At 54.6% G+C, this 27,544-nt stretch overlaps 1 long non-coding RNA gene across 12 annotated transcripts in view; it reads left to right on the forward strand.

Annotated features, from left to right (window-relative positions):
- LOC142825627 (uncharacterized) overlaps nucleotides 1-21,675 on the forward strand; it is a 36,494-nt gene extending 14,819 nt beyond the window's left edge. Inside the window, exons 4-15 of one of the 12 annotated variants that reach the window (XR_016347831.1) lie at nucleotides 249-367; nucleotides 679-1,231; nucleotides 1,409-1,538; nucleotides 1,818-3,103; nucleotides 12,073-12,191; nucleotides 12,503-13,055; nucleotides 13,234-13,363; nucleotides 13,643-13,792; nucleotides 14,724-14,928; nucleotides 18,749-18,837; nucleotides 19,590-19,861; nucleotides 20,158-21,675. This is a non-coding gene — a long non-coding RNA (uncharacterized LOC142825627). Of the gene's footprint in view, nucleotides 1-248; nucleotides 368-678; nucleotides 1,232-1,408; nucleotides 1,539-1,817; nucleotides 3,104-12,072; nucleotides 12,192-12,502; nucleotides 13,056-13,233; nucleotides 13,364-13,642; nucleotides 14,929-18,659; nucleotides 18,838-19,589; nucleotides 19,862-20,157 lie in introns of all 12 variants that reach the window. The other 11 variants (XR_016347830.1, XR_016347824.1, XR_016347834.1 and 8 more) reach the window with 11 other exon arrangements.
- The last annotated feature ends 5,869 nt before the right edge of the window (nucleotides 21,676-27,544 follow it).

The following is a 27,544-nucleotide window of genomic DNA, read 5'->3' on the forward strand; positions in this document are numbered from 1 at the left end:
TCCTTGCAGCTATAAACCTGTGTTGTTGCTCGGTGAGTAGCTGCTCCTCAAATGAGGAAATCTAATGTAAATGTACTGCGCACGCACGCAGTTCAGAGAGGGCTGAAGAGCTACTCTTAGATCACGATCTACCGGTAGATGTTGAGGCTCTATTGGTTGGTGACCATGGGGCTAAAGGCAAGAATTCCCGCAGCCACAGACCTTAGTGAGTGAGAGCTCACGCTGCGCTTTTTCTGCCGCCCTTGCAGAGGAATCAGTGCGGGGCCGTGGGCGGAGAAGAAACCGCCCGAGATGGACTTGAGCTGCCTGGACGTGATTCTCGGAACACGTAAAGGGTCCTCAGCGTTCGGCCTTCCCATGGCTCTGTGTGCGTAAGAGATGCGTGCTTTGAAATCTTCAAGCGTCCTGGCAGTATGTTTCTTCTGAGGCAGAGAGCTTCCTGCTGGGGCACGGAGCCTGGTGGCTTGGGGACTGGTGAAGGGGCAGTAGGCGGTTCAACAGAGCGTGGATAGAGATTCAAGGCCTCCTTTCTCTCCCCGTTCCTGGAGTGGCAGCGGCGGGGGGTGGCCGATGGTGGGAGGCTGCGGTGCGATGGTGGGAGGAGAAGCGATGCCGCGTCCTTGCGGACTGAAACGCTAAGTTGTTTGTATGTTTTTTCCCCTCTGCTGTGTTCGTTAGCGAGCGATAAGAAGTCAACCCTCCCGGTGTCCTCCCGTCTGGGGATGGAACGGAAACGAGAACAGCGAGCTCGGGAGCTTGGTCGAAGCGAAGCGAGAACCTTCCAGCTGGGAGCGGAGCAGCCATCGCTGACCGGGAGATAAGTATCGGGTCTGGAAATCTCTCGGCTTACGGCCCACTCGGGTCTAGGAAGGGAAGTCACGTTTGCTTAGACAGCGAGTCCGAGCGGAGGTTCCCGAGGTGCTTCCTTGGTAGCTCCCGTTTGTCAGGGCTTCCATTTGTCAGTGGTGCTGGTTTCTCTGGAACACGGTGTCCTTCTCAGCAGACGCTTGGCTCGAGGAGGAAGACGCAAGGTGGTAAGGTTTCTGGCTGCCTCTTATGTGTTTCTCTCTTGTTGCTCTCTAGTATTGGCCAATACGTTCTGTCTGTCTGTTTCTGTCTGTGTCTTTGTCCTTGCTCTGCTTCTGCCGTGTCCTTGTACAGCACACTTGCAGGCATTCCAGGTGAGCATCTCCACGGGTTAAGGGCTCAGGAGCCAACGGGAATTCTGCAGGTACGCCAGTCGCGCAAGGGAGAGCGGTGGTGCGTCATGGCTGACTGACTCAGTGTTCTTGTAGAGGACCCGATACATAGGCGAGGGGGGGGGGGGAGGGCTAAAGGATAGAATTCCCACAGCCACAGACCTTAGTGAGTGAGAGCTCACGCTGGGCTTTTTCGGCCACCCTTGCAGAGGAATCAGTGCGGGGCCGTGGGCTGAGAAGATACCGTCCGAGATGGACTTGAGCTGCCTGGACGTGATTCTCGGAACACGTGAAGGGTCCTCAGCGTTCGGCCTTCCCATGGCTCTGTGTGAGTAAGAGGTGCGTGCTTTGAAATCTTCAAGCGTCCTGGCAGTATGTTTCTTCTGAGGCAGAGAGCTTCCTGCTGGGGCACGGAGCCTGGTGGCTTGGGGACTGGTGAAGGGGCAGTAGGCGGTTCAACAGAGCGTGGATAGAGATTCAAGGCCTCCGTTCTCTCCGCGTTCCTGGAGTGGCAGCAGGAGGGGGTGGCCGATGGTGGGAGGAGAAGCGATGCCGCGTCCTTGCGGACTAAAAAGCTAAGTTGTTTGTTTGTTTTTTCCCCTCTGCTGTGTTCGGTAGCGAGCGATAAGAAGTCAACCCTCCCGGTGTCCTCCCGTCTGGGGATGGAACGGAAACGAGAAGAGCGAGCTCGGGAGCTTGGTCGAAGCGAGGCGAGAACCGTCCGGCTGGGAGCGGAACAGCCATCGCTTACCGGGAGATAAGTGTCGGGTCTGGAAATCTCTCGGCTTACGGCCCACTCGGGTCTAGGAAGGGAAGTCACGTTTGCTGAGACAGCGAGTCCGAGCGGAGGTTCCACTCCCGCAGTACATTTCAACATCCCCCTCACACAAGCTGCTCCCCCACCAGTGCTCTTCCCTAGCCCATACCCCCTAGTCCTGGTGTCCCTCAGTTTCCCTTCTTCTCTCCACAGACTCAGAGCAACCTGCAACCCCAGAGCATCCCTCCCTTCACGGGGCCCATCAGCCCCTCTTTTTCCTCCCTAGAACACTCCCCCATCCCGCAGTCTATCCCTATCCCTACCTTTCCCCCATCTATAGGACCCTTAAACCCCGTTTCTTTCCTTCCCAACCCACAGTCCCTCCCCCCACACTCCCATCCCGCCTGCCATGTGACCCCCATCACTACCTTCCCCCCAGGCCTCCTTCCACACGTAAGGACTCCCTCAACCACTCTCCTCTTCCTCCTCAACAAGCCCCCATCCCAAGCCATCCCACACTCCAGACCCTTCCAATCCATGCTCCCATCCATTGGGTCCCACCCCCCTTCTCTTCCTTTCTACACCCACATCCCATGGCAACCTGCACTCCTAACGCTGCCCTTCCTCCATGCATGCCTACACCCATACACGGTATGCGTGCTTTATTTTGTTTTGATAAACGACAGCAATCTCTCAACTGTAAAAGCTAGATTTTAATCAAACAAATGTAGTTTGTGTAATTTCTAACAGCAGGAGGGGAGCGGGAGAAGTTGTGCGTATGTTACTCCTCATTGAGGGGATGGGCAAACGTATGAGCTTGCATTGTAGTGATTTCTCTCCCGCGTCAGATAATATTATTTTGGGTGTACTTTCCGGAGGGGAACTGCAATTGAGTGCTGGACGATTTTCTAGCTAAGCCTTACCGTATAGAGCTGTTTCCAGACTCTGTGTTTCTACACTTGGTGCTTCCCAACCTGCGTGGGCTCCCAGAGGCCAGAGAGCCTAAGTCAGCAAAACAGGGAGAGGCAGCCAAGGCTAGTGGAGCAAGTAGTCTCAGTGAAATCCCCGCACATCCGGTGGCATCCCAGAAGGAGGACCAAACCCATCAGAAGCTGGGCCTTTGAAAAAAGGTCTCTCCGTGTACTGGGTAAGCTTGGAGGCCTCTCAAGGCGTACCTGCTCCCGGCAATGCACTTACTGCGTTACAGAAATGTTAACAGTGACACTCGGTGAATGGGATGTTAGCGTATAGTCGTGTATACGATTAACTGATAAGCCTGGGCTTATCGGTTAATCCTGACAACTACACACGCTTCCCTCCCCCTTGCTGTCTCTAATACAGAGTCAGCAAGGGCTGGGGGGAGGTGAGAGCCTGTGCGCGTGGGGAGCTGGCTTTTAAGTCATCGCCCCAGAAGCACCAGATCCCGCGGAGCTACGTGCTCCGTATCCATCGGTGCACTTCTGATACTGATAAGAACATAAGAATGGCTATACTGGGTCGGACCAAAGGGCCATCTAGCCCAGTAGCCTGTCTGCCAACAGTGGCCAGTGCCAGGTGCCCCAGAGGGGGTGGACCGAAGACAATGATCAAGCAATTTGTCTCCTGCCATCCATCTCCAGCCTTTGACAAACAGAGGCCAGGGGCACCATTTCTTCCTTCCCCCAGGCTAATAGCCTTTTATGGACCTAACCTCCATGAATTTATCTAGTTTTTTTTTTTAAACTCTGTTATAGTCCTAGCCTTCACAGCATCCTCTGGCAAGGAGTTCCACAGGTTGACTGTGCGCTGTGTGAAGACCTTTGTTGTATTAGGTTTAAGCCTGCTACCCATTAATTTCATTTGGTGTCCTCTAGTTCTTATATTATGGGAACAAGTAAAGAACTTTTCTATATTCACCCTCTCCACACCACTCATGATTTTATAGACCTCTGTCATATCCCCCTCAGTCTCCTCTTTTCTAAGCTGAAAAGTCCCAGTCTCTTTAGCCTCTCTTCATATGGGACCTGCTCCAAACCCCTAATCATTGTAGTTGCCCTTTTCTGAACCCTTTCCAAGGCCCAAATATCTTTTTTGAGGTGAGGAGACCACATCTGTACACAGTACTGAAGATATGGCGTACCATAGTTTTATACTTCCCCTCCTTCCCCTGGCTTCCCCCTTCCAGCTCCCTCCTCCCAGGTTTCCACCTCCCCTCTCTCTTCCCCTCTCCCACCACCTTTTACCAGTCTCCCCAGAGGTTAATCCCCACCCCTCAGTTTTCAAAAATAGAAATTCTCTTTATTTAACAACAGACGTGTCATTTATTTTTTACATCAGGAAGGGGGCTAGGGAAGGGTAAGTGGAAGGAGGTTAGGGAGGACTGGGGTGGCTCTGCGGGCTCCTCGGGGTGGAAGCTCTCCTGCAGGGCCTCCTGGATCCTGACAGCCTCCCAATTGATCCCCTTGGATGGCAGCCTGCGGCAAGTGCAGCCGGGCTGATGGCCAAGTGCTTTGATGTGCCGAGTGTGGGCACTCCAAGACAGGACTGCTTTGCTGTCCCTTATCGAGGTAGACAAGCAAGTGGGGAACCCTGAGAACTGTCTGTCCGGGGTGGGGGTCGGGTTCCTTTAAGCACAACCCTCGGCTAGACGGAGGCAGCAGCTCCACACTCTAAGTCCTAACCTGATGCCCTGCAGGCACTGGTTCTGGCCAGCCTTAACTTCGGTTCAGGGTCCACTCAATGTGGATACGCTATTTCCAATTAGCAAAATGCTAATTCGAATTAGTTTTTAGGTCTAGATGCACTAATTCGAATTAGCTTAGTTCGAATTAGTGCTGCAGTGTAGACATACCCTAAGGGTGTGTCTACACTGTACCATTTTTCTGGAATAAGGGACATTATTCTGGCAGAACAACAGTAGCATCCACACAGCAATTGCATTATTTCAAAAGAAAATGGAAACAATTGAAACAATGGAGGGCTTATTCCTCATGGAATGAGGTTTATCAGTGTCGGAAAAACTTGTTTGATCAAGAGCGTGTTGGGCTGGGGGCCGTTAGGGAGGAAGAGGAGGGTGGGTGAGGGGGTCCTTATGTGTTGAAAGATGACTGGGGAGAAGGTAGGGTGAGGGTTGAGGTGAGCTGGGAAGGTGGCTGTGACGGACCGGGCCAGGTCTTGGCACAGCTGAGGGCGTCCGCTCAGGGCGAATTGCTCAAAACTCGGGGCTCCTTACAGCCCCAGACTGGAAGCCTTTCCCAAATAGGCCATAAACCGGTCACACTGAGTGCTTTAGCTGCCAATGTGGCCAGCCAGAAGCCTCAGGAGCAAAACCCCTCAGACACCCCAGCTCTCCCTGTGCCACAATTAGCCCCGGGCCTGCACACAGGTGAGGGGGTTGTAGAACCCAATCTCACCTTCCCCGAACGGGTCTTTCCGGTTCCAAAGAACCAGCCACAAATCCCCGGTCAGTTTACACTTTGGATCTTACCCACAAGATCACGCAGGGCCAATCCTTTAGAATCTAAGGGTTTATTAATAGAAGAAAGAAAAGCATGGATTGACATTTTGGGATTCTTGGATCTATGGAAATAGCCAAGCATTACATTGTAGCTGTAATGTTTGGCTATGTTCACACTGGGGAATTATTTCAAATAAGGTGTTTTGGGGGTTAAAGTATTTGAAAATATTTTTCAAAATAGTGTGTTCCCACAACAGGGAAGCATCAAAATTTGTGAGAGGTAGGCTCCCTTAGTAAGGACATGCTACTTTGAGTCAAAGTATGTCTACACTACACACTTGTTTTAGCATTTCCCCATTACAATTTCAGAATAGCATATTCTATTTCAGAATACAAGGCTTCTCAGATATTTTGGCTGGTTTTAATTACTCTGAGGCAGGCTTCCCTAAAGTGGCTGTGCTACCTTGATTTAGAGCCCCAGGAAACACTAGAGCGTAATTACTTTAATGGCCCTAGGAAGGAGCTATTTGTAAATAGCGACAGTGGAGCACCCACAATATTGCTATATAAAAAGAGCAATTTCTATAATGGCATTATTCTGGAACAATAAACTCTCATGTCACAAAAAATAAGAAGCCTGTTATTCTGAAATACATCACTTAAGAAAAGTGATAACGTGAGCATCCACAAGGCAAGCCCGTTATTTTGAACGTCTTATAGAGGTGCTGTGAGTTACTCCCCAGTGCTTCCCGGGACTCCATTGGGAGTGACTGCGGGGAGTACGTACTTTGTAAGGCTTGTGCTGTAGAACATTTACATTGAAATACCATTTCCTGTGTGACATGGATTCAGTGTCTATGCTCAGAGGCTCTTAGTTCGGAATGGGGCATTTCTACCCTAAGAACAATCTTTTTTTATTTGGAAATAACGGCCCTTAGCAGAGCAACAGTGCCACTCGGTGGTCACCGGCGGTAATGCACGTGTAATTCCGAAGCGCCTCCACAGTGCCGCTCGGTGGTCATTGCCGGTAATGCACGTGTAATTCCGAAGCGCCTCCACAGTGCCGCTCGGTGGTCATTGCCGGTAATGCACGTGTAATTCCGTAGCGCCTCCACAGTGCCACTCGGTGGTCATTGCCGGTAATGCACGTGTAATTCCGTAGCGCCTCCACAGTGCCGCTCGGTGGTCATTGCCGGTAATGCACGTGTAATTCCGAAGTGCCTCCACAGTGCCGCTCGGTGGTCATTCCGGGTAATGCACGTGTAATTCCGTAGCGCCTCCACAGTGCCGCGCGGTGGTCATTGCCGGTAATGCACGTGTAATTCCGAAGCGCCTCCACAGTGCCACTCGGTGGTCATTCCGGGTAATGCACGTGTAATTCCGAAGCGCCTCCACAGTGCCACTCGGTGGTCATTCCGGGTAATGCACGTGTAATTCCGTAGCGCCTCCACAGTGCCTCTCGGTGGTCATTCCGGGTAATGCACGTGTAATTCCGAAGCGCCTCCACAGTGCCGCGCGGTGGTCATTGCCGGTAATGCACGTGTAATTCCATAGCGCCTCCACAGTGCCTCTCGGTGGTCATTCCGGGTAATGCACGTGTAATTCCGAAGCGCCTCCACAGTGCCTGTCGGTGGTCATTGCGGGTAATGCACGTGTAATTCCGAAGCGCCTCCACAGTGCCACTCGGTGGTCATTGCAGGTAATGCACGTATAAATCCGAAGCGCCTCCACAGTGCCGCTCGGTGGTCATTGCCGGTAATGCACGTGTAATTCCGTAGCGCCTCCACAGTGCCTCTCGGTGGTCATTCCGGGTAATGCACGTGTAATTCCGAAGCGCCTCCACAGTGCCGCTCGGTGGTCATTGCGGGTAATGCACGTGTAATTCCGTAGCGCCTCCACAGTGCCGCTCGGTGGTCATTGCGGGTAATGCACGTGTAATTCCATCGCCCCCAGCTGCTGTCCCTGCTCCGCACCCCACGTGGCCCCAGTCTTACCCTTTGACAGCAGGCAAAGTAAGAAGCTCGTTATTTCCAGGCTCCGCGCAGCCCTCTCCCCTCCTGCCCATGGCCCCCTCATCCCGCACTGCAGGCTCCGCACAGCCCTCTCCCCTCCTGCCCATGGCCCCCTCATCCCGCACTGCAGGCTCCGCGCAGCCCTCTCCCCTCCTGCCCATGGCCCCCTCATCCCGCACTCCAGGCTCCGCACAGCCCTCTCCCCTCCTGCCCCTGGCCCCCTCATCCCGCACTCCAGGCTCCGCACAGCCCTCTCCCCTCCTGCCCATGGCCCCCTCATCCCGCACTGCAGGCTCCGCACAGTCCTCTCCCCTCCTGCCCATGGCCCCCTCATCCCGCACTCCAGGCTCCGCACAGCCCTCTCCCCTCCTGCCCCTGGCCCCCTCATCCCGCACTGCAGGCTCCGCACAGCCCTCTCCCCTCCTGCCCATGGCCCCCTCATCCCGCACTGCAGGCTCCGCACAGTCCTCTCCCCTCCTGCCCATGGCCCCCTCATCCCGCAGTGCAGGCTCCGCGCAGCCCTCTCCCCTCCTGCCCATGGCCCCCTCATCCCGCACTCCAGGTTCCGCGCAGCCCTCTCCCCTCCTGCCCCTGGCCCCCTCATCCCGCAATCCAGGCTCTGCGGGGGAGGAGTTTGGGGGGGATCAGACTGCACGGCGCAGGGCGGAGTTGGGGGGGATCAGACTGCACGGGGCGGGGAGGAGTTGGGGGGGATCAGACTGCACGGGGCGGGGAGGAGTTTGGGGGGGATCAGACTGCACGGGGGGAGGATTAGACTGCACGGGGCGGGGAGGAGTTTGGGGGGGATCAGACTGCACGGGGCGGGGAGGATCAGACTGCACGGGGCGGCGAGGAGTTTGGGGAGCGGTTCAGACTGCTCGGGGCGGGGAGGAGTTTGAGGGGGATCAGACTGCACGGGGCGGAGAGGAGTTTGGGGAGGGGATCAGACTACACGGGGCGGAGAGGAGTTTGAGGGGGATCGGAGTGCACGGGGCGGGGAGGAGTTTGGGGGAGATCGGACTGCACAGGGCGGGGAGGAGTTTGGGGGGATCAGACTGCACGGGGCGGAGAGGAGTTTGGGGGGATCAGACTGCACGGGGGGAGGTTCAGACTGCACGGGGGGAGAGGAGTTTGGGGGGGATCAGACTGCACGGGGCGGGAAGGAGTTTGCGGGGGGTTCAGACTGCACGGGGCGGACAGGAGTTGGGGGGCATCAGACTGCACGGGGGGGAGAGGAGTTTGTGGGGGATTAGACTGCACGGAGCGGGGAAGAGTTTGGGGAGGGGTTCAGACTGCACGGGGCGGGTAGGAGTTTGGGGGGATCAGACTGCACGGGGGGAGAGGAATTTGGGGGGGATTAGACTGCACGGGGGGAGAGGAGTTTGGGGGGGATCAGACTGCACGGGGGGGAGGAGTTTAGGGGGATCAGACTGCACGGGGGGGAGGAGTTTGGGGGGGATCAGTCTGCACGGGGAGGGGAGGAAGTTTGGGGGGGATCAGACTGCACGGGGCGGGGAGGAAGTTTGGGGGGGATCAGACTGCACGGGGCGGGGAGGAAGTTTGGGGGGATCAGACTGCACGGGGGGGATCAGACTGCACGGGGCGGGGAGGAAGTTTGGGGGGGATCAGACTGCACGGGGCGGGGAGGAGTTTGGGGGGGATCAGACTGCACGGGGGGGAGGAGTTTGGGGGGGATCAGACTGCAGGGGGCGGGGAGGAGTTTGGGGGGATCAGACTGCACGGGGGGGAGGAGTTTGGGGGTGATCAGACTGCACGGGGGGGGGAGTTTTGGGGGGGAGGGGTTGCCGCGGAGTCTCCTCTCCTGAGTGGGGGCGGGGCATCAGCCGCGGACGCTCCCGGCTCTGAGGCAGGAGCCCCGCCCAGCAATGGGGAGGGGCGGGATGAGGGGGAGTAGGGAAAGTAGCCGCAGTCGCTTGTGGGAAACTGAGTGCCCCTGTCCGCAGCTCCCATCGGCCATTGCAGGGCCAGGGCAGGCCCGGCGCTGTTTGGTTGGGCGGGTGCAGCGGAAGTGACATCACAACGGGGCATTGACCAGGGAGCGACGCGATTGGTCCCTCGCTCGTGTCACTCCAAGTGTCAGCGACGCATCCTGGGACTTGTAGTTCTCATAGTGCGGCCTCCCGGGGCACGTCGCAGCGCGCCCCGCCCCTATCATAGCCCCGCCCCCGGCATAGCCCCGCCCATCGTGTTCCAGCTTCTCTCCGCCCCCACCTGCATCTCAGGACGTCCCCGCAGCGCTACTCAGGCCCTGCTCACGTCTGCCCGCGCCCTCTGCACGGCCCCCCCCCCGACCTGCACCCCCTTCCCCACCCCCAGTCCATTCTGCACCCCCTGCCCAATCTGCACCCCTTTCCCCACCCCCAGTCCATTCTGCACCTGCTGCCCACCCTGCACCCCTTCCCCACCCCCAGTCCATTCTGCACCCCCCGCCCACCCTGCACCCCTTTCCCCACCCCCAGTCCATTCTGCACCCCCTGCCCACCCTGCACCCCTTTCCCCACCCCCAGTCCATTCTGCACCCCCCGCCCACCCTGCACCCCTTTCCCCACCCCCAGTCCATTCAACACCCCCTCCTCAACCTGCCCCCTCTTCCCTGACCACCAAGTGTATTCAACCCCTCCCCTCCCACGCAAGCTGCCTCTCGTGTGTTTCTCTCTTGTTGCTCTCTCGTATTGGCCAGTACGTTCTGTCTGTTTCTGTCTGTGTCTTTGTCCTTGCTCTGCTTCTGCCATGTCCTTGTACAGGACACGTACAGGCATTCCAGGTGAGCATCTCCACGGGTTAAGGGCCCAGGAGCTAAGGGGAATTGTGCAGGTACGCCAGTCGCGCAAGGGAGAGCACGGGAGACCAGTGGTGCGTCATGGCGGACTGACTCAGTATTGTTGTAATGGACCCGATACAGAGGGGGGGGGGCGGGGGGAGGGTCTAAAGCAGTGGTCTCCAACCTTTTTACAGCCAAGATCACTTTAAATGACAGACCAAGCCAAGATTTACTGCCCTGCCCCTTCCTTGAAGCCCTGCTCTCTCTATTCTCCTCCTCTCCATCACTTGCTGTCCCCAATCCTTATACTGCTACTTTTCTTTAAAAAAACCAATTCTTCTGTAGAATGAGGTTTTTCCAACATTTTGCCTGTCTAGACTGGACCAAATGTCAGAAAAAAAACCTTCTTCTGGAAGCCACCTTATTCCTTGGGGAAAGAGGAATATAGGGGTGACCGAAAAAGCCAGATTGTTCTTCCACTAAAAAAGCGGAAGAACAAACGCAACCCTGGATGCAGAAGAGTTTTTCTGAGATCTCCAGAATCCTGAAAAACTCCTGCAGTCTAGCCGGACCCCCGCTGGGTTGAGACAGGATGTGTAGTCTCTGCGGTGGGAATGAGGGATTTGGGTGTGGGAAGGGGTGAGAGGTGCAAGCTCTGGGAGGAAATCTGGATGGAGGAGGAGGTGGAGAAGGGGACACTGGCTCGGGGAGGGGGCTCCAGGCTGGGCGGTGTTGGGATACTAAGCAAGTCACAGGCTTGTGGATGTGAGAATGCAGGAATTTGGGTTGGGGTATGTGAAGGGCTCAGGGCAGGGGGTTCCAGTGTTTGATAGGCTCAGATCTAGGGTCTGGGGAAGGGGGAGTGCAGGAGTGGTTGTGGCCAGATGGGGGCTTGGCCCCAATTGGGGGTTTGTTGGCCAAGCTCCATTTTTAAATAAAATACTATGTTAAGCACAAAAAGTTTCTGCATTGTCTTTATTTATGAGAATGGCAGGGAACCTGCCTTGAGTCAGGGGTCACTGACGCATAGAAAAGTCCTTTGGGAGCAGGGGACACAATACTGGGGAGGGGTGCTAGTGGGTTCTGGGACAGGGAACAGGGTGCCAGTGGGGGCAGGGGAGAGGGGGCAGGGTGCCAGGACAGGTTTCTGCAGCAGGGGACAGGGTCCTGGGGGGGGGGACAGGTTTCTGCAGTAGGAGACAGGGTGCCAGAGGGAACCGGTTCCTGCAGGGGGGGCAGGGTGCCGTGGGACAAGTTTCTGCAGAGCGGGGAAGGGTTAGACAGCGGGGTGGGGGGGGGCAAGGGAGAGGGAACGGGGCCAGGAGGGCGGGGGACAGGTTTGGGGCAGAGAAGAGGAAACAAGGTTGGGGGCAGGGAGTTCCCTACACCAGCCACGGAGGGAAGCCTCCGACCCGCGCTCCCTCCGGACTGACCGCAGGGCAGCCAGGCTGGAGTGAAGAGAAGCGGCTGCCCGGAGAGCTGGTCGTGGCGCTCAGCCAGGGTGCATCAAGCTCCACGTGGGCAGGGGCAGAGGAGAAGCCGCCGATCAGCTGGAGCGCGGGGCAGCGTCTTTCTGCTGAAAGCCACAGTCAGCTGGCTGGGGTGTTTCAGCCCTCTAGACCTCCCAGCTCCCACCATTCCTTGCAGCTACACACCTGTGTTGTTGCTCGGTGAGTAGCTGCTCCTCAAATGAGGAAATCTAATGTAAATGTACTGCGCACGCACGCAGTTCAGAGAGGGCTGAAGAGCTACTCTTAGATCACGATCTACCGGTAGATGTTGAGGCTCTATTGGTTGGTGACCATGGGGCTAAAGGCAAGAATTCCCGCAGCCACAGACCTTAGTGAGTGAGAGCTCACGCTGCGCTTTTTCTGCCGCCCTTGCAGAGGAATCAGTGCGGGGCCGTGGGCGGAGAAGAAACCGCCCGAGATGGACTTGAGCTGCCTGGACGTGATTCTCGGAACACGTGAAGGGTCCTCAGCGTTCGGCCTTCCCATGGCTCTGTGTGCGTAAGAGATGCGTGCTTTGAAATCTTCAAGCGTCCTGGCAGTATGTTTCTTCTGAGGCAGAGAGCTTCCTGCTGGGGCACGGAGCCTGGTGGCTTGGGGACTGGTGAAGGGGCAGTAGGCGGTTCAACAGAGCGTGGATAGAGATTCAAGGCCTCCTTTCTCTCCCCGTTCCTGGAGTGGCAGCGGCGGGGGGTGGCCGATGGTGGGAGGCTGCGGTGCGATGGTGGGAGGAGAAGCGATGCCGCGTCCTTGCGGACTGAAACGCTAAGTTGTTTGTATGTTTTTTCCCCTCTGCTGTGTTCGTTAGCGAGCGATAAGAAGTCAACCCTCCCGGTGTCCTCCCGTCTGGGGATGGAACGGAAACGAGAACAGCGAGCTCGGGAGCTTGGTCGAAGCGAAGCGAGAACCTTCCAGCTGGGAGCGGAGCAGCCATCGCTGACCGGGAGATAAGTATCGGGTCTGGAAATCTCTCGGCTTACGGCCCACTCGGGTCTAGGAAGGGAAGTCACGTTTGCTTAGACAGCGAGTCCGAGCGGAGGTTCCCGAGGTGCTTCCTTGGTAGCTCCCGTTTGTCAGGGCTTCCATTTGTCAGTGGTGCTGGTTTCTCTGGAACACGGTGTCCTTCTCAGCAGACGCTTGGCTCGAGGAGGAAGACGCAAGGTGGTAAGGTTTCTGGCTGCCTCTTATGTGTTTCTCTCTTGTTGCTCTCTAGTATTGGCCAATACGTTCTGTCTGTCTGTTTCTGTCTGTGTCTTTGTCCTTGCTCTGCTTCTGCCGTGTCCTTGTACAGCACACTTGCAGGCATTCCAGGTGAGCATCTCCACGGGTTAAGGGCTCAGGAGCCAACGGGAATTCTGCAGGTACGCCAGTCGCGCAAGGGAGAGCGGTGGTGCGTCATGGCTGACTGACTCAGTGTTCTTGTAGAGGACCCGATACATAGGCGAGGGGGGGGGGGGGAGGGCTAAAGGATAGAATTCCCACAGCCACAGACCTTAGTGAGTGAGAGCTCACGCTGGGCTTTTTCGGCCACCCTTGCAGAGGAATCAGTGCGGGGCCGTGGGCTGAGAAGATACCGTCCGAGATGGACTTGAGCTGCCTGGACGTGATTCTCGGAACACGTGAAGGGTCCTCAGCGTTCGGCCTTCCCATGGCTCTGTGTGAGTAAGAGGTGCGTGCTTTGAAATCTTCAAGCGTCCTGGCAGTATGTTTCTTCTGAGGCAGAGAGCTTCCTGCTGGGGCACGGAGCCTGGTGGCTTGGGGACTGGTGAAGGGGCAGTAGGCGGTTCAACAGAGCGTGGATAGAGATTCAAGGCCTCCGTTCTCTCCGCGTTCCTGGAGTGGCAGCAGGAGGGGGTGGCCGATGGTGGGAGGAGAAGCGATGCCGCGTCCTTGCGGACTAAAAAGCTAAGTTGTTTGTTTGTTTTTTCCCCTCTGCTGTGTTCGGTAGCGAGCGATAAGAAGTCAACCCTCCCGGTGTCCTCCCGTCTGGGGATGGAACGGAAACGAGAAGAGCGAGCTCGGGAGCTTGGTCGAAGCGAGGCGAGAACCGTCCGGCTGGGAGCGGAACAGCCATCGCTTACCGGGAGATAAGTGTCGGGTCTGGAAATCTCTCGGCTTACGGCCCACTCGGGTCTAGGAAGGGAAGTCACGTTTGCTGAGACAGCGAGTCCGAGCGGAGGTTCCACTCCCGCAGTACATTTCAACATCCCCCTCACACAAGCTGCTCCCCCACCAGTGCTCTTCCCTAGCCCATACCCCCTAGTCCTGGTGTCCCTCAGTTTCCCTTCTTCTCTCCACAGACTCAGAGCAACCTGCAACCCCAGAGCATCCCTCCCTTCACGGGGCCCATCAGCCCCTCTTTTTCCTCCCTAGAACACTCCCCCATCCCGCAGTCTATCCCTATCCCTACCTTTCCCCCATCTATAGGACCCTTAAACCCCGTTTCTTTCCTTCCCAACCCACAGTCCCTCCCCCCACACTCCCATCCCGCCTGCCATGTGACCCCCATCACTACCTTCCCCCCAGGCCTCCTTCCACACGTAAGGACTCCCTCAACCACTCTCCTCTTCCTCCTCAACAAGCCCCCATCCCAAGCCATCCCACACTCCAGACCCTTCCAATCCATGCTCCCATCCATTGGGTCCCACCCCCCTTCTCTTCCTTTCTACACCCACATCCCATGGCAACCTGCACTCCTAACGCTGCCCTTCCTCCATGCATGCCTACACCCATACACGGTATGCGTGCTTTATTTTGTTTTGATAAACGACAGCAATCTCTCAACTGTAAAAGCTAGATTTTAATCAAACAAATGTAGTTTGTGTAATTTCTAACAGCAGGAGGGGAGCGGGAGAAGTTGTGCGTATGTTACTCCTCATTGAGGGGATGGGCAAACGTATGAGCTTGCATTGTAGTGATTTCTCTCCCGCGTCAGATAATATTATTTTGGGTGTACTTTCCGGAGGGGAACTGCAATTGAGTGCTGGACGATTTTCTAGCTAAGCCTTACCGTATAGAGCTGTTTCCAGACTCTGTGTTTCTACACTTGGTGCTTCCCAACCTGCGTGGGCTCCCAGAGGCCAGAGAGCCTAAGTCAGCAAAACAGGGAGAGGCAGCCAAGGCTAGTGGAGCAAGTAGTCTCAGTGAAATCCCCGCACATCCGGTGGCATCCCAGAAGGAGGACCAAACCCATCAGAAGCTGGGCCTTTGAAAAAAGGTCTCTCCGTGTACTGGGTAAGCTTGGAGGCCTCTCAAGGCGTACCTGCTCCCGGCAATGCACTTACTGCGTTACAGAAATGTTAACAGTGACACTCGGTGAATGGGATGTTAGCGTATAGTCGTGTATACGATTAACTGATAAGCCTGGGCTTATCGGTTAATCCTGACAACTACACACGCTTCCCTCCCCCTTGCTGTCTCTAATACAGAGTCAGCAAGGGCTGGGGGGAGGTGAGAGCCTGTGCGCGTGGGGAGCTGGCTTTTAAGTCATCGCCCCAGAAGCACCAGATCCCGCGGAGCTACGTGCTCCGTATCCATCGGTGCACTTCTGATACTGATAAGAACATAAGAATGGCTATACTGGGTCGGACCAAAGGGCCATCTAGCCCAGTAGCCTGTCTGCCAACAGTGGCCAGTGCCAGGTGCCCCAGAGGGGGTGGACCGAAGACAATGATCAAGCAATTTGTCTCCTGCCATCCATCTCCAGCCTTTGACAAACAGAGGCCAGGGGCACCATTTCTTCCTTCCCCCAGGCTAATAGCCTTTTATGGACCTAACCTCCATGAATTTATCTAGTTTTTTTTTTTAAACTCTGTTATAGTCCTAGCCTTCACAGCATCCTCTGGCAAGGAGTTCCACAGGTTGACTGTGCGCTGTGTGAAGACCTTTGTTGTATTAGGTTTAAGCCTGCTACCCATTAATTTCATTTGGTGTCCTCTAGTTCTTATATTATGGGAACAAGTAAAGAACTTTTCTATATTCACCCTCTCCACACCACTCATGATTTTATAGACCTCTGTCATATCCCCCTCAGTCTCCTCTTTTCTAAGCTGAAAAGTCCCAGTCTCTTTAGCCTCTCTTCATATGGGACCTGCTCCAAACCCCTAATCATTGTAGTTGCCCTTTTCTGAACCCTTTCCAAGGCCCAAATATCTTTTTTGAGGTGAGGAGACCACATCTGTACACAGTACTGAAGATATGGCGTACCATAGTTTTATACTTCCCCTCCTTCCCCTGGCTTCCCCCTTCCAGCTCCCTCCTCCCAGGTTTCCACCTCCCCTCTCTCTTCCCCTCTCCCACCACCTTTTACCAGTCTCCCCAGAGGTTAATCCCCACCCCTCAGTTTTCAAAAATAGAAACTCTCTTTATTTAACAACAGACGTGTCATTTATTTTTTACATCAGGAAGGGGGCTAGGGAAGGGTAAGTGGAAGGAGGTTAGGGAGGACTGGGGTGGCTCTGCGGGCTCCTCGGGGTGGAAGCTCTCCTGCAGGGCCTCCTGGATCCTGACAGCCTCCCAATTGATCCCCTTGGATGGCAGCCTGCGGCAAGTGCAGCCGGGCTGATGGCCAAGTGCTTTGATGTGCCGAGTGTGGGCACTCCAAGACAGGACTGCTTTGCTGTCCCTTATCGAGGTAGACAAGCAAGTGGGGAACCCTGAGAACTGTCTGTCCGGGGTGGGGGTCGGGTTCCTTTAAGCACAACCCTCGGCTAGACGGAGGCAGCAGCTCCACACTCTAAGTCCTAACCTGATGCCCTGCAGGCACTGGTTCTGGCCAGCCTTAACTTCGGTTCAGGGTCCACTCAATGTGGATACGCTATTTCCAATTAGCAAAATGCTAATTCGAATTAGTTTTTAGGTCTAGATGCACTAATTCGAATTAGCTTAGTTCGAATTAGTGCTGCAGTGTAGACATACCCTAAGGGTGTGTCTACACTGTACCATTTTTCTGGAATAAGGGACATTATTCTGGCAGAACAACAGTAGCATCCACACAGCAATTGCATTATTTCAAAAGAAAATGGAAACAATTGAAACAATGGAGGGCTTATTCCTCATGGAATGAGGTTTATCAGTGTCGGAAAAACTTGTTTGATCAAGAGCGTGTTGGGCTGGGGGCCGTTAGGGAGGAAGAGGAGGGTGGGTGAGGGGGTCCTTATGTGTTGAAAGATGACTGGGGAGAAGGTAGGGTGAGGGTTGAGGTGAGCTGGGAAGGTGGCTGTGACGGACCGGGCCAGGTCTTGGCACAGCTGAGGGCGTCCGCTCAGGGCGAATTGCTCAAAACTCGGGGCTCCTTACAGCCCCAGACTGGAAGCCTTTCCCAAATAGGCCATAAACCGGTCACACTGAGTGCTTTAGCTGCCAATGTGGCCAGCCAGAAGCCTCAGGAGCAAAACCCCTCAGACACCCCAGCTCTCCCTGTGCCACAATTAGCCCCGGGCCTGCACACAGGTGAGGGGGTTGTAGAACCCAATCTCACCTTCCCCGAACGGGTCTTTCCGGTTCCAAAGAACCAGCCACAAATCCCCGGTCAGTTTACACTTTGGATCTTACCCACAAGATCACGCAGGGCCAATCCTTTAGAATCTAAGGGTTTATTAATAGAAGAAAGAAAAGCATGGATTGACATTTTGGGATTCTTGGATCTATGGAAATAGCCAAGCATTACATTGTAGCTGTAATGTTTGGCTATGTTCACACTGGGGAATTATTTCAAATAAGGTGTTTTGGGGGTTAAAGTATTTGAAAATATTTTTCAAAATAGTGTGTTCCCACAACAGGGAAGCATCAAAATTTGTGAGAGGTAGGCTCCCTTAGTAAGGACATGCTACTTTGAGTCAAAGTATGTCTACACTACACACTTGTTTTAGCATTTCCCCATTACAATTTCAGAATAGCATATTCTATTTCAGAATACAAGGCTTCTCAGATATTTTGGCTGGTTTTAATTACTCTGAGGCAGGCTTCCCTAAAGTGGCTGTGCTACCTTGATTTAGAGCCCCAGGAAACACTAGAGCGTAATTACTTTAATGGCCCCAGGAAGGAGCTATTTGTAAATAGCGACAGTGGAGCACCCACAATATTGCTATATAAAAAGAGCAATTTCTATAATGGCATTATTCTGGAACAATAAACTCTCATGTCACAAAAAATAAGAAGCCTGTTATTCTGAAATACATCACTTAAGAAAAGTGATAACGTGAGCATCCACAAGGCAAGCCCGTTATTTTGAACGTCTTATAGAGGTGCTGTGAGTTACTCCCCAGTGCTTCCCGGGACTCCATTGGGAGTGACTGCGGGGAGTACGTACTTTGTAAGGCTTGTGCTGTAGAACATTTACATTGAAATACCATTTCCTGTGTGACATGGATTCAGTGTCTATGCTCAGAGGCTCTTAGTTCGGAATGGGGCATTTCTACCCTAAGAACAATCTTTTTTTATTTGGAAATAACGGCCCTTAGCAGAGCAACAGTGCCACTCGGTGGTCACCGGCGGTAATGCACGTGTAATTCCGTAGCGCCTCCACAGTGCCGCTCGGTGGTCATTGCCGGTAATGCACGTGTAATTCCGAAGTGCCTCCACAGTGCCACTCGGTGGTCATTGCCGGTAATGCACGTGTAATTCCGTAGCGCCTCCACAGTGACACTCGGTGGTCATTGCGGGTAATGCACGTGTAATTCCGTAGCGCCTCCACAGTGCCGCTCGGTGGTCATTGCCGGTAATGCACGTGTAATTCCGAAGCGCCTCCACAGTGCCACTCGGTGGTCATTGCGGGTAATGCACGTATAATTCCGAAGCGCCTCCACAGTGCCGCTCGGTGGTCATTGCCGGTAATGCACGTGTAATTCCGAAGCGCCTCCACAGTGCCGCTCGGTTGTCATTGCGGGTAATGCACGTGTAATTCCGTAGCGCCTCCACAGTGCCACTCGGTGGTCATTGCGGGTAATGCACGTATAATTCCATAGCGCCTCCACAGTGCCGCTCGGTGGTCATTGCGGGTAATGCACGTGTAATTCCGAAGCGCCTCCACAGTGCCGCTCGGTGGTCATTGCAGGTAATGCACGTGTAATTCCATCGCCCCCAGCTGCTGTCCCTGCTCCGCACGCCACGTGGCCCCAGTCTTACCCTTTGACAGCAGGCAAAGTAAGAAGCTCGTTATTTCCAGGCTCTGCGCAGCCCTCTCCCCTGCTTCCCACGGCCCCCTCATCCCGCACACCAGGCTCTGCGCAGCCCTCTCCCCTGCTTCCCACGGCCCCCTCATCCCGCACACCAGGCTCCGCACAGCCCTCTCCCCTGCTTCCCATGGCCCCCCCATCCCGCACACCAGGCTCCGCACAGCCCTCTCCCCTGCTGCCTCCGGCCCCCTCATCCCGCACTCCAGGCTCCGCACAGTCCTCTCCCCTCCTGCCCCCGGCCCCCCCATCCCGCACTCCAGGCTCCGCGCAGCCCTCTCCCCTCCTGCCCCCGGCCCCCTCATCCCGCACTCTAGGCTCCGTGCAGCCCTCTCCCCTCCTGCCCCCGGCCCCCTCATCCCGCACACCAGGCTCCGCGCAGCCCTCTCCCCTCCTGCCCCCGGCCCCCTCATCTCGCACTCCAGGCTCTGCGCAGCCCTCTCCCCTCCTGCCCATGGCCCCCTCATCCCGCACTCCAGGCTCCGCGCAGCCCCCTCCCCTCCTGCTTCCTCACCCCAGCCTGCACCCCGTCCATACTCTTATCCCGGGGCCCTTCCTCCCCCCAGCCTGCACCCCCATCCATATTCTTATCCCGGGGCCCTTCCTCACCCCAGTCTGCACCCCCATTCATGGGAGCCATCAGTCCACCTTTTCCCTGCACCACATTCAGTAAAGTGTCTGAACAGGGTATGAGAGCAGCCCTGAGCCTTTGTCTCCACTCAGCAGGTTGCGCCACACAGGATATGTGGATGGTCCTGGGCTTTGTACAGCACTCCAGACTGACCCCTGGACACGGCTTCTGGGTCCTAGCCCTTTGCTGTCACTCCTGCCCAAGGGCTTTGCTGGCTCCAGACTGGGTAACAGCTGGAAAACTGGCTGGGCAGTGGGCTGAGAAGATACCGTCCGAGATGGACTTGAGCTGCCTGGACGTGATTCTCGGAACACGTGAAGGGTCCTCAGCGTTCGGCCTTCCCATGGCTCTGTGTGAGTAAGAGGTGCGTGCTTTGAAATCTTCAAGCGTCCTGGCAGTATGTTTCTTCTGAGGCAGAGAGCTTCCTGCTGGGGCACGGAGCCTGGTGGCTTGGGGACTGGTGAAGGGGCAGTAGGCGGTTCAACAGAGCGTGGATAGAGATTCAAGGCCTCCTTTCACTCCCCGTTCCTGTAGTGGCAACGGGAGGGGGTGGCCGATGGTGGGAAGCTGCGGTGCGATGGTGGGAGGAGAAGCGATGCCGCGTCCTTGCGGACTGAAATGCTAAGTTGTTTGTTTTTTCCCCTCTGCTGTGTTCGGTAGCGAGCGATAAGAAGTCAACCCTCCCGGTGTCCTCCCTCCTGGGGATGGAACGGAAACGAAATCAGCGAGCTCGGGAGCTTGATCGAAGCGAGAACCGTCCGTCTGGCAGCGGAGCAGCCATCGCTGACAGGGAGATAAGTGTCGGGTCTGGAAATCTCTCAGCTTACGGGGTCCAGGCTGCCAAATGTGTCGCGGAGAACCTCCATCTATCAGACGCAGCTTCCTCTGCGCGCTTGCAGAACTGAGCAGCTAAAAGTGTTAGAAGCCAAATCAGAGCGGCTCGTGTGTGTGTCAGAAACGGCTACGGGGAGCCAATTGCAACGGCAGCTTTTTGTGACGTCACACCGGCCCCGGGACTGCGGCGTCATCGAGTAGCCGCTGAGAATTCAGGAGTCCATCGGCTGATCTGTGAACCGACAAGGACCGGCCTCAGCCCCACCAGCTCTGCTTTCCCTGGCTCTCCCCCCCGTGCCTCAGTTCCCTCCTCTGCAATCACCTCATCCCCTCCCCTGGACCAGGCACCTGCCTCTCGCTCCCCAGTGGGGCCCAGGCTGCGCTTCAGCCCGGCCGGCCACTCCCGCCCGTCACCCGCAGGACCAGCCGTGGCCCCGCCCTCTAAACTGCGCCGTGGCCGGTGCTCCTGCCCAGCTCCAACCAGTCAATCTTAACGGACTGGTCTGTCAGCAAATGGGCTGTGATTAAAGGGCGCGTCCTTTATCTGAGGCGACCAATAAGCTGACCCAGGAATGATCTTAACGGACTGCTCTGTCCGCGTATGGGGTGTGACTAAGGGGCGCATCCTGACACTGCTGTCGGCCAAAAGGCTGTCTCTGGTGGATCTTAACGGACTGCTCTGTCCGCCAATGGAGCGTGACTCAGGGGCGTGTCCTAATGCAAATGTTGTACCAATAAAAGCAAGCAGGATCTTATGAGGGGGATAAGGCAAAAAGCCACATTTATTGTAAAGATAAAGAATAAAGAAAAGATAGAAGCAAACAACGTTGTTTAGCTACTTAGTCCTATCACTGCTTAACCCTTATACACTTATATAGATAAATATTCAGTCAATCGTTCATCCATTCATTCAAGTTCTGTGTATTTGTTATAGTTCCCAGCCTGGAAGTTGCTTGTGACAGAATACTGGCCAGGTATTCTGTACACAAGTGATGGGAGTGGGGAGCGAAGTCCTGATCGGATGCGCATCTCAAGCTCCTGATGGGCTGGCAGCAGAACCTTGGACTCTGACTCCATAGTCTTTTAGTCCAGTTCTTATAAGAATTTCTTCCTATGCCAGTCTATGGGAATTGCTGCATCATGCTGATGTCCAGGGTGGCTGCCAGGTGCTCGTCAGTGATCTCATCGGGTGGATCTCCAGTACTTGGTTTTCTCCACTTGACACCTTTTGGTTGCACTGGCACCTGACACCTTCTTCAGCCCTTTGTTGCTGCATTCTCAGGCTGGCACCTCTCAGAACCATTCATTCATCGTCCAAGCACTCTCTCTCTTACGTACATTCCCTAATGAATGTTTCCCATACAGTATTTTGCATAATAATACAAGAGTTGTAGTTACAAAAAGTTACAAAAGTTTCTGGGTGGCATTTCTTAAAACATTCTCTCTCTGAGCGCTGAGTTAGTTACTGTTATAGTTACAATGCTTCACTTTGCGATTAGGGTTAAGTGCTTCACAATGCTTTGAAGAGAACGGTTGTCAATTGTGTAACAGTAAGTTTGAGCGTGCCCTGGCGCACAGCGAGGGGAGCTGTTTCTGGCTACATAGTAGTATATTTTTAACAGTTTGAAGTTACATGACCTAATATTACATTCCTAACCAATTATATTCTAGAGGGGCAAAAATGTTTAGATTTATAATTAAACAATCCTAACTAATAATAATCATAATAAATCTAAACACTGATCAAGCTTGATAAGACTAAATCTAAACACTTTCACAAGAATAAATCTAAACACTTCTATGCTTCTTCTACTTAACAAACTTCTCCTCCTTAGACTTTTAGTTGTGGGGAACAAATTCTGGGGAGTCACTTCCACTTGGGGAATCATGTTTCATACTTGACTATGTTATCCCTACACTAAGGCTGGCCGAGAGACTGTCCCGGACTGATCGTAACAGACTGTTCTGTCCGCGAATGGGCTGAGAGTACAGGGCGTGTTCGGAATCTGTGGCGCCCAATCTGAGGCTGTCCGAGGAGACTCTTAACGGACTGCTCCGTGCGCCAATGGGCGGCGACTAAAGGCGTGTTCTGCGGCTGCTGGCGGCCAATAGGTTGTCCGGGGTGGATTATAACAGACTCTTCTGTCCGCGAATGGGCTGAGACTATGGGGCGTGTTCTGAATCAGAGGCACCCAATAGGCTGACCCGGCTGCATCTTAACGGACAGCTCTGTCTGCGAATGGGGTGTGACTAGGGGGAACGACCTGCCACTGGCTGGGCGGGAAACTCCCGGGACGCTCGCGCTGACGAGGCGGGCGGGAAAACGCTGCGGGGGGCGCTGAGGGGCGGAACCTGGCGGGGCGGGGCGGGAGCTGGCAGTGACGTAGAGCCCCCCCTTCCCCGCCTGCTTCTCTTCGGGCTCCAGGCTGGACCTCGGCGGGGCGGCCCCTGGAGGAGGTGGGGGGGCGATTTGTGCCCCCCCCCGGCGCTGCAGCCTCCCCGGGGAGCAGCGCCCCTGTGACCCACCCCGGCCGCGTGTCCCCCCCCCCCAGCCGCGTGTGTCCCCCCCCCCACGTGGTGCCGGGGGAACGGGGCTGTGGCCCCCCCTTTCGGGCGCGGGAGCTGACCCGGGCTCCAGTCACGTGGGTGTCTCGGGGAGGGGGGGCTGCGGGCCAGCGGGGCGCGGGAGAGTCACGTGCCCCCTCCCTCCGCCAGGGAGCCGCGCGCCCTCGAGGGGTGGTTCCCGCGGGCGGGGCACGCACAGAACGAGTACCACACGCGGGGGAGGGCGGGGCGGGGCGGCCTGAGCCCTGCTCCCCGCGCTGCTCGCTGCCTGGGGGCGGGGCCGGGTGCCCGGGGGGGGGGGCAGTTCGGCGGGGGGCGCTGTGGGGTGGGGGGGATGCTCTGGCCCTGGCTGCCCGCAGTGCTGCCCAGTGCCCGGCTGTGCCTCCTGCAGAGGCCGAGAGCATCCTGGGTGGTGGCGTGTGGGGAGGGGGGGGAGTGGCTGAGAATTGGGGGGCAAACAGGTGACAGACAAACCAACTGACAGAAAAGCCTCCCTGCCTGGCCGCCAGCTGAGCGGAGAAACGTCCCCCTGGCGGCCAGAGTGGCTGACTAATTAAAGGGGTCACAACTGGATTTTGCTCCACAAAAATGTTCCTGGTGGGGTTTTTTTGTTTGGTTGGCTTTTTTTCCTCAACAAAAATTTTCCTGGCGCTTTTTTTTTGCTGAAACCATCTGGCAAGCCTACTAGTGTGTGCCTTCCGCCCGTCCCCCGCCCAATAAGGTTCCCCACCCCGTCTGAAAGCGAGAGTTGGGAGAACAGGTTACCTTGCGTTCCTGTGTCCTTATAAGGAAGTTGAAGGCTACTATAAAATCCCCCCTCATGGTCTCCTCTTCAGACTAAAGAAACCTAAATCCCTCAGCCTCTTCATAGAGCAATTGCTCCAGCCCCCTAATCATTTTGGTTGTCCTCTGCTGGACCCTCTCCACTGTGTCCACATCCTTTCTGTAGTGGGGGGCCCAGAACTGGACACAGTACTCCAGATGTGGCCTCACCAAAGCCGAATAAAGGGGAATAATGACATCTCTGGATCTACTGGCAATGCTCCTCTTAATGCAACCTAATATGCCATTAGCCTTCTTGGCTACAAGGGCACACTGTTGACTCATCTCCAGCTTCTCATCCACTGTAACCCCCAGGTCCCTGTCTGCAGAACTACTACTTAACTGGTTGGTCCCCAGCTTGTAACTATGCTTGGGATTCTTCCATCCCAAGTGCAGGACTCGACACTTGTCCTTGTTGAACCTCATCAGATTTCTTGTGGCCCAATCCTCCAATTTGTCTAAGTCATTCTGGACCCTATCTCTGCCCTTAGGCATCTTTTAGCCTTTTTGTTCTATTATTGTTTTTCTATTTGGTACTAGAAAATCAAACTTTCCTCCTGCTTGGGCCTCATTAAGGTGCTTGTCCCTGTAAGGACATGTTAGTGAACTGGTTGTTGAGAAGGTTTCTGGTGAATTGGTTTATGCACAGGTATGCCTCCCGTTCTTCTTTAACCACCGCAGTCTCTTGTTTTTGTCCGGAAGCAAATTCTCTGCCAAGCCACCTTTTTTCCCTTTCATGTAATTGTCTGCTCTTTCGTTCGGTGTGGTAGACTTGTTCTAGTGTGGCATTAGACAACCGAGCCACAGAAAAGTCTGCCTTGGTACCACTGAGTACCGGCCCAGACCAAAGTAGCTTTCAGACACCTTAAGAGAGTCTTGATTTGCAATTCTCCCCTTTCTTCTCCTTGGATTTTCAACTAGGAAAGTGTGCTAATCCTCTGCTTTTGCGGAAACACTTGCCAGCTGTCTACACTGGCCGCTTGAATTTCCGCAAAAGCACTGACGATCTCATGTAAGATTGTCAGTGCTTTTGCGGGAAAACTATGCTGCTCCCGTTCGGGCAAAAGTCTTTTTCCGAAAGACTTCTGCGCAAAAGGGCCAGTGTAGACAGCAGAGAGTTCTTTTCCGCAAAAAAGCCCCGATGGCGAAAATGGCGATTGGGGCTTTTTTGCAGAAAAGCGCGTCTAGATTGGCCACGGACGCTTTTCCGCAAAAAGTGCTTTTGCGGAAAAGCGTCCTGCCAATCTAGACGCGATTTTCCGAAAATGCTTTTAACAGAAAACTTTTCCGTTAAAAGCATTTTCGGAAAATCACGCCAGTGTAGATGTAGCCTGTATCTAGTGGTCATGTGAGCTAAGATCAGCTCCTATGGCTGGAGTCTGCAAACATACAGTTTTTCAAGACAATCCTGAGGAGACAACATTGATATGTGTATGTTAAAGGAGGAAAGTTTACATACCCAGTATCTTGTGAAGAACTTGTCACCTCAGCACAGGGTCCCGGGGCGGGCTTTACCATAAGGGACCCGGAGAGATCATCTAGGCCAGCTGGAGGGGGCAGGGGAGAGGAGAGGAGAGGAGAGGAGAGGAGGTTGGCCACTGAAAATGTTGCAGTATTAATTTTCCTTTTATTTGACTTCATATCAAACAAATATTTACAGTTTAAATGACCTTGTTAATTCTCCCTTGTGTTAGTACTCTTTCTTCCAGAACGTTTGAAAAACACAGACGAGACATGTCTTCGCCTGGGTGGCAGGCGTCCGAAGAAGGGCACGTGACCTCGATCTTGGAGCACGAGACAAAACTCACTCCGCTCCTGGAGGGGAAATGTTAGAGGCAACACTGGGCTCCAGTGAGCAGCAGCCAGGTGACGCACGTGTCTGTCCTTTCCACACATGTGGGGTGGCCTAGCTCCTAAGCGTTCTCTGTCTCTTTTTCGGTCCCTGTAGACTTGGAGGAGATGAGAGGCTGGCCACCTGGTGGCAGAGACCGAAAGGAGCCACCCCCCCGAGACCCTGCCGGCAGATGGAAACCAGAGAGCGATCTATGGAAGAAGAGCAAATAGCAATTGGCTCAAGGTAAGTATCGAGGGAGGGCCGCACAGACGTTTGCGAGCGTGGCACGGGTCCCTGAGAAGAGGCCCTCTGGCTTGTGGTGGAAGAACTTGAAAATACGAAGTACAAAAGTCACAGTGTTGTACTCGGGATCTTTTTCAGAGGGATAAGGCAACACGCCACATTTATCGATCACCACACACACACCCACATTATATATATATATATAATTTATTTATCACATGCATATGATAAGTATTGATTATTCTATGTCACTCATGCACTCACACACACACGCACATGCACAAGCACAAGCACACTCCGTCTTGCTGTTGTTACCAACTTGTTGCTCCCCTTAACTTCACTGGCCAGGTGAGTTAGATGGGGGAGGGGTGGAGCCGGGCTTCTGCTGATCCGGATCGATGCTCCGATGGTGACAAGATGAGACCCGGAGTCCTCTGCAAGACAACTCACTTTTATAGCAGCTTCCCTCTTATGCAAATATATCCCAGATTCAAAATCTGGGTCTGTGTCCTTTGGTCCCTTTGTGGGTGCTGTCTGTTAAGAGAGGGTGTTTTCCAAAGAAGGTGCTTGCTTCTAATCCCCAAGGCCTTCAATATGTCTGCTCTTCTTTCTTGAGCCCTCTTGACACCTTGGGTCTGGCTTCCACCCCCTTTTCAACTGGTGTAGCTCTCTGGAGGTGCTTGGCTCCCAAGTGTTACTCATTCACACCTCGTTCATTCAACTGGGCAATTGATTACAGAGTGGGGGGAGAGAGTGGGGGAAAGATCTTATTCTACTCCTAGCAAATGACATTTTTACCTCTTTAACTATGTACTCTGTATTGGAACCCTATGTAGAAAACTAAGTTACAAGGTTATATGGATTCAGGTTCTAATACAAAGTGACAAGGTCATATGGATTAATACAAAGTTACAAGGTTATATGGAGAGGCACAGTGTCAAGTCATATGAAGTACATAGATTTATCTACAACGGAAACTGAACACCAATTTTTGTATTTTTAAAAATGTCATTAATCCCCCCCCCCCTCGCCGCCCCCCGAATCTCCTGGCTGGCGATACTTAACGTGTCTAGGATCATACGGAAAACTAAGTGAGTAGGCTGCCAATTGACCTAGCATCACGCATGCGGAGAGTTGGCAAAACTGGGATTGAAATAAAGACTTGGTCTCCCAGCAGCACCGAGGAGCCCCAGACGTGGATTAGGGCCTCGTGGGAATAGTTGTCTCCTAATTGATCTAATCTTTGGCTTTTGAGTTTAATATTATTGGTGAGTCCTTCTAGGCGACTGTTACTCGGTGTGCATGCGTGCGCACGTAATTATGAGTGCAAGTGTGTGCGTCCGCAAGTGTCCATTTGCGTGTGTGTGCACGTGCCTGCGTGCGGGCAGATTGAGCAGATGCGTGTGTGCGCATCTGAGCGAGGGCATGAGTGGGCGCCCAGGCGTGTTAATCTGTTAATTCGCGTTTGTGAGTGTGTACACGCATCCCTGAGTGTGAGCATTTGGCAGGGTGAGTGGCTGTTGCACGAGCGTGTGCCGTGTGCCAGTCAGACGGTGCCCTGGCAGCAGTAGCTCCTGGAAAGCGACACCCCTCCCCGCCCATCTGGAGCATGCAACTGGGATGAGAGGGGCAGGGAAGAGTAGAACTGCTGCAGCGCAGAGGGGTGGGGAGGAGTTTGGTGGGGGGGATCAGACTGCACGGGGCGGGGAGGAGTTTGGGGGGGGATCAGACTGCACGGGGCGGGGAGGA

This window comes from Pelodiscus sinensis, chromosome 25, assembly GCF_052426305.1.
Source record: "Pelodiscus sinensis isolate ZL-2025 chromosome 25, ASM5242630v1, whole genome shotgun sequence".
NCBI classification, from domain to species: domain Eukaryota; kingdom Metazoa; phylum Chordata; order Testudines; family Trionychidae; genus Pelodiscus; species Pelodiscus sinensis.